Source organism: Tamandua tetradactyla, chromosome 16 (genome assembly GCF_023851605.1).
Source record: "Tamandua tetradactyla isolate mTamTet1 chromosome 16, mTamTet1.pri, whole genome shotgun sequence".
Lineage (NCBI taxonomy): Eukaryota > Metazoa > Chordata > Mammalia > Pilosa > Myrmecophagidae > Tamandua > Tamandua tetradactyla.
Window position 1 is genome coordinate 73428674 of NC_135342.1, and position 6297 is coordinate 73434970.

General features: G+C 42.0%; 1 protein-coding gene across 2 annotated transcripts in view; it reads left to right on the forward strand.

The window, feature by feature from the left end:
- Nucleotides 1-6297, forward strand: part of WWOX (WW domain containing oxidoreductase) — a 972892-nt gene that overhangs the window by 447562 nt on the left and 519033 nt on the right. The window lies entirely within an intron of this gene.

The window sequence follows — 6297 nt, forward strand, 5'->3', positions numbered from 1 at the left end:
TGAGAAGAGGGCAGGACACTGCCCTTCCTTTGAGAACAGCTACCACCCATCACCATGAGATGCCTTGCTTATACACACAGCCCCATTCAATTTCCACAAATTTCTGGGAAATTGATGTGATTACCCCTATTTTACAGATAAGGTGCCCAGGACCCCGGGAGTGGATGTGTCTACCAGGGCCATGCCGCTCCCTGCACTGCAGGGCTGAACCGTCAAATCCAGGTCTGCCCTTCTCCAAGTGAGAGAGAACTCTTCCTTCTTCACTAAGCTTCAGTTTATCTTCACTGCCACCCACCTCCTTTGTTCACCCAGAAGGGGGCTGAGCCCCACACTGAGTTTTGTGAAAGACAAGTTATAAACTCTGCACCCGTGGCGCTACTCCAGCCCAGCCCAGGGTGCCTCTGCAGATGTGGGTGGGAAGGACAAAGGAGGATCAAAGGAGCTGCCCTGCCCTCCTTGGTGGGCAAATAGGAATTCCCTAGCAGAGAGAGAGAAACCAGTAAGGAGAACAGAATATATTATTTCCAAGCAATTATCCCCTCCCCCTCTATTTTCCAAATTGTAAGTTCTTTTATATAGACACTTTGTGTTAAAGGGGAAGAAATAAAGTTTACCCATGGTATAAAATATTTGTTTTCTAATGTAAATCAAGAAGCTATTAATACCCTAATAAGAACACGGTAGTATATTAATTGATGGAAATTGTACAGTGGAATATTCATAACCAGCGGCAGCCTTTTCTTTGGAAGGAACAAAGGATTAAGTTAGGAGACAGTAATGGTATTGTTAGCAGGCTATTTCAATGATTTTCTCTGCGGAAGAGTAGAGAAAGGTGAAATTCCAACTGGGAATATTAGACTATGCAGATCTCTACTCAGGGGCATTAGACTCTGTTTAAACTGCCGAGCTGTGCTTTGCCTTATGATCCAGTTGTTTTATTAGCAAAATCATTGCATGTTTCATTTTGCTATAGTAATAGCACAGTGTCTGTCTAACAGTAAGTTGTAGAGTCAGGCAAACAATGGTTTTGTATTTGGGATACAATGAAATATCTTTTTAAACTGCAGACTTCCATAGGTTCCTGAAATTAGAGTCTTATTTTAAAAGGGTTCCGTTGGGCTTAATACACTGTTTTGAAGTATCACACTAACGGAATCACTCTTTTGTCAGAGCGTGGACAGTGGGAGTTACCAGTATCTTCAGTGTTTGCCCATTCATATTTGATCCTTCTGTTTTTTTCAGATAGAACTCATTGGCTTGGCAATGAAAGACATTGTGCTAGAAGCCTTAACCCTTTGCACCCAGTAGATAAAATGAGATCTAAAGCAGCCTCATCCTTCCTGCCACATCTCTCAAGCAGATACTCTGTTCCCATAATTGTCATGATACTAATAGTGATAATAATAATAATCATTCTTTAGTGTATGCTGGGCAGGATGCAAAGCTGCTTACATTATTTATCTTATTGGACACTCATTCATGCCTCCTAGGAGTGCATATTATCAGTGTCCATTTTACAGATGAGAAGGTTGAGGCTTAGAGAAATGCCCCCAAGTCATATAGCTGGTTAGTGCTAACAGGGGGCCTTGATGTCTGCTATCTGTACATGCTTTTTACTTGTCATTGTCAATTAATTTTCGTTTCTTTTCTCATCTTCATGATTGGTAACTTCCTGTGTTCTTGAGTTCAACAAGACGAAATTCTTTTTGTATTCTGGTCTCCAGCACATTTTAGGGAGTTTGTGGCTGGGGTTCAGGTGGAATGATAATACAACTGTGTTGGTTTTTCTTTTATTCAGTTGCTCTATATCAGATCCCCCCTCATGGACCAGGCTTTGCGCCGTGCATTTTGTGTGCATTGTCTTTTCTCAGCCCTCTGCAGCTCTGAGAGGGCTTCTGTTATGATCCGTGCTGCACAGATTTGGCACCTGAAGCTCAAAGTGTAACTGTGCAGGTCACAGTTGGAGACTGGGGAGCTGGGATGCCATTCCAGGCTGGCCTGGCCTCAGGGCTCGTCCTCTCACCACCCCCAGCTCATCATAGAGACCCCGCTCTGGCCTTCAGGAAATGACTTCCATTGAGTGGACACAGAAAACTATATGCATTAAAAAAAAATACTTCAAACCCTGAAATGAGGTCAGTAGAGTCCATTTTGTTGCCTTTCAAGTTGGTCCCAGTGGAATTGAGATGGGAACAGAAACTAAGACCTTGTGACAAGCAAATGACCATTCTGGATTGGATCTCAACTGACTCCCACAAAAATGAGAACCTGAATTTTGAAGATACCAACATACTGATGTTCTCCGGTGTCATCCTGGGATGCCCTTTCCATATTCTCTCCACCACACCAATGCTTATGTGACCTGCCATACTGTCTCGTGCCCATGGCTCCTCTGGACCAAATAAACACTGGTATGTAGCAGATACTCGCTTATAAATATGGCCCCATGCTCATTCAGCTAGTATTCAAGAAGCTTCTGTGTGTTGAGCTATGGTCCAAGGATGAGCTGGAGAAAGTAGTCATCTGTCCAATCCCAAAAGTCCATCTGTGGCAACATTTTCAACAGTCTGCTTAAAAAAGTAGCGAGCTTTTCATAAGGCACGTTGTATCAGTTTTCTAAAAACCTGCCATTTATTTTAGAACCGTAGACTTCATTCACTTATTTTAAAAGTGTTCAAATGTCTTTTCCTATAATAAAGGTGATAGAAAATGATGAGTCTCCCTTTCCTGCCTTTCCATTCCTTTTTCTTTTTCCTTTTCCTTTTTCTTTTTTTGGTTCACTCTCTGGTTTCAATTTATTTTGTAGAACTGACAAAATAAAAGTTGACAAGTCTGTGTCAGTCTTCCCACTTTTTTTTTTCTGTTTAATATTAGGACCTTGTATTCTCAGACTCTAGGTTTTACCTATCTCCTATATACTTGCCACTTGGTGAGACCTGATTATTGTTTTAAACTTAGCCAAGCCTCTGCAGCCTCTACCTCTCCCAGAGTAGGGTGCGCCGATGCAGCTATAAGTAATCAATACCTGGTTGACTTCTTAGCCTTAAAATTAACAATCTCCAGGTGCAGAACACAAAGATGAGCTCATGCAAAGTGCGCCCTTGCTTTCCGTTCTCAGGGAAGCGGAGGCAAGGCCACTCCAGACGTTTTCATCCCCCCCTTTCCCTTGGCCCTTGTTAAAAAGATAGTCCGTTTTCTATTACCTTTTGTACTAAGTGAAGAGCCAAAAATGTGCCTGGAGTTTAAAAATCACCCAGTGCCCGGTCTCTCTAGAGCGACATCAATAATAACCGAAATTTTAAATTTCATTGTTAAAAGAGACTCGACACCAACCAGAATTACCACTCTAGCCGCTTGTGTTTGGATGCACAGTTCTTTTCTTTGTGGCACCCCTGAGTGTTTGCAGCTGATGCAAATATTGAACAATCTTTGCTCTTTCTCAAAGTAACAGGGAGAAGCCCTGATGCAAAGGTGTTGAGGTACTTTTGGTGGAGTGGTAGTAGGTGCTACTCTCTTCCTCTTTTTTTTTCCCAGCACCCATATTTGACCTTCTAACATGCAATTTCAAATGGAAAGAAGCTGAAAGGTGCACATTTCTCAAAAACTCAGGATTCGAATTGCATAGACAGCTTCAGCTCTTTAGACAGCTGCTACTCAAATGCCTGTGGTCACAATAAATCCTTGTAAGGAGACGCATTCTGTGCGAAACAGGATTTAACCCCAAATTAAGAACATGTTAGCTTTACACTTAGAATTTATGGAGATGAAAGTAATAGTCCACAAGCAGTCATTATAGTTCTCCAAGGAAGCCAAAATTCACTGCTGGACTATTGTTAAAACTAAAACAATGTAATTAACCTAAGACGAGATCATTCCTTTCAACAAACATTGGGTCAGTTCATTAGTTTCCTCTTTTTTTAATGTGGCATGTTCATTTAAATAGATTAGTGTACATTTAAAATTCTGTGTAATCTTTATGATTTATTTTTTATATCTATGCTTATATAAATGATGCAAAGGACAAGTTAGATGTCATCTAGGATTTATGTTTGGAAAATTTGAATGTGGGCTACATATATTTCTCAAATGATTACCAATGAAAAGGGAAAAAAAAAAAGTAGATGAGGAAGGAGGATGCCTGATGCCTGTTCCTGCTATGTCAGGGAATTTCCTGAACACTTAGTATGAGCCCCTACTGAACAAAAGCAAACCCTGTGGACCTCTCAGCTGAAAAAGGATAGAAATATGCCAGATTCAGTAGGAAGCAAGGTGAATGAAGACGGTACTGTGAAAATTAGCAGCTCTGCCGGAGTTGAATATATGCTCAACTGCAGACAAATGTGAAGTTAGTCTAAGGAGTAAAAAGAACATTTCCCCTGAATCACATGATTTTTTTGTTTTTAAATAGGGGACACAATTGTCATTCAGAAAGCCCCAGGCTGTTCTAAAAACAGGCAAAAATCAATAGCCCACTTGTTGAGGGCAAGCGAATTAGTCTGCCTGGAATGTAAGTGAGCACCTGAGTGAGCAGGGCTGGTGGGGAAAGAAGACGATCACAAGAATTGTCTTTAAATGTTCTCAGCGGTGCATGTCTCCGATTAATTATGCCTGGTGATCACTTTTGTACTGAGGTCCTGTGCAGACTCTGTTTTGTTTTTGTCTGTCTGCCCGTGGCCTGGTGAACCGAATCGAGTCCCTCACTTCTCAAAACAGCACCGCTGGTGGTGATAGGCGCCGAAGAGCTGTGAAAAATGGGGTGCTGCAGATTGGATGGGACACTCCCTTTATGGATCAGTTAAAATATAAAATGATCAGGTGTAAGAACATTTGTCCCTGCGACTGCTTAACTGAAATGCATGTGGAGTGTTACTGTCACTGCCACCTCTTGCTTTAGCCTTACATAATGAATTCCCCTAAGTCCAGATATGTAAAGCATTTTGAACCTCACATCTTTATCTGTATGTCCATTTGCAACTTTTGAAAATTGATTTAAATGTTTTCACTGGTCAGCACGGCTGCAATCTAGCAAGGCCTTGCTCCTGAAGCCATCAGAGGGTCTTAGACTGTGAACTCTTTGTCCTGGTCCTGGAGAAAATCTCTAAATATGTACCTTCCCAGGCTGTCAGCTGACACACAAGGAAAGTAACTTGCCTGTTTTTGCTTTCTTTCTTTCTTTCTTTTTTTTTTTTTTTTTGCTGTCCACACAGAAGAGGGATATAGGGGGCCTTGAAAGACAGAGAGGAGAAGGGTTTGTGCGTTTTGGTGAAGAACTGAACAGGCTGTGTCCAGTGACTTAGTTGCATTTCCATAACCTCCGTCACTTCTCTTCTGTGTGTGTCATTGTACCCTGGGGTAGGGCTGGGGCAGCAGGGATATGACCTAAGGCTCAAGAACTTGTCAGGGACCTCAGAAATACTTGAAGCCTGGAAAAAAAAAAAATGTATTGGCCCCAAATTGTGGAAAGAAAATTTCAAAGTTGAAATCCACAAATAGTATAATCAAATAAGTACGAGACTATTCAACTGCAACTCAACTTTCACATCCTCCTTATATCTCACTTATATTTAATGTGAGGGGTGAGATCATTTTGGCACACTTGACATGATGCGACGTGGCTGCCTACGAGGCCTGACCTCTGCCTGCTATAAGGTGCTCTTTGGCAAATCTAAACATAAGTATCAGTGCACGAGACAAAATCAAGAAAGAATTGCTCAAATCTATTCAGGACCAGGATGATGTTGTAGGAAAGAGTTAAACTCAAATGACAGTCTTCTCTACTGGAGAACACTCAGGTCTAACCTTTTCCTTTTCTTTTATAAAGCCCTTACCTTTCATAAAACCAGATTGCAAATGTGTTTGAATTTTCCAAATGCTTCTGCTAAATAACTCGTAGCCTAACTCCGTGCTTTTGCTCCCGGCAAGCTGTCTTGAATGGACTTTGCCTTAACAAAGCTGGGGTGGTTTTCATTTTTGCAGAGGAACTCTAGTCCCTTTGCTCTCTGAAGGTTCAAAGCCTTCTCTGTGCAGAAATGCCTAGAAAGAGTTAAGCTAGGTAAGTTCATCAGACTTCACCAGGCCCATTCTGGGGAAGGGTCAAGTGCAGGGTCACCAGCCCGTTACATCTTGCTGTCAGTTGGCGTCCACCCTCGGTTTCAAAGGGAACAGGCATAACTGACATGGCGGGACCTTTACGGTTTCCAGCTGCTCATTTGGAGTACTCTGGACCCAGGACAACTAAAGCAGGGGTCACCTGCCCTCCAGGGGTTCATGGGTTGAAGTATATTTTCCCTTCCCCTT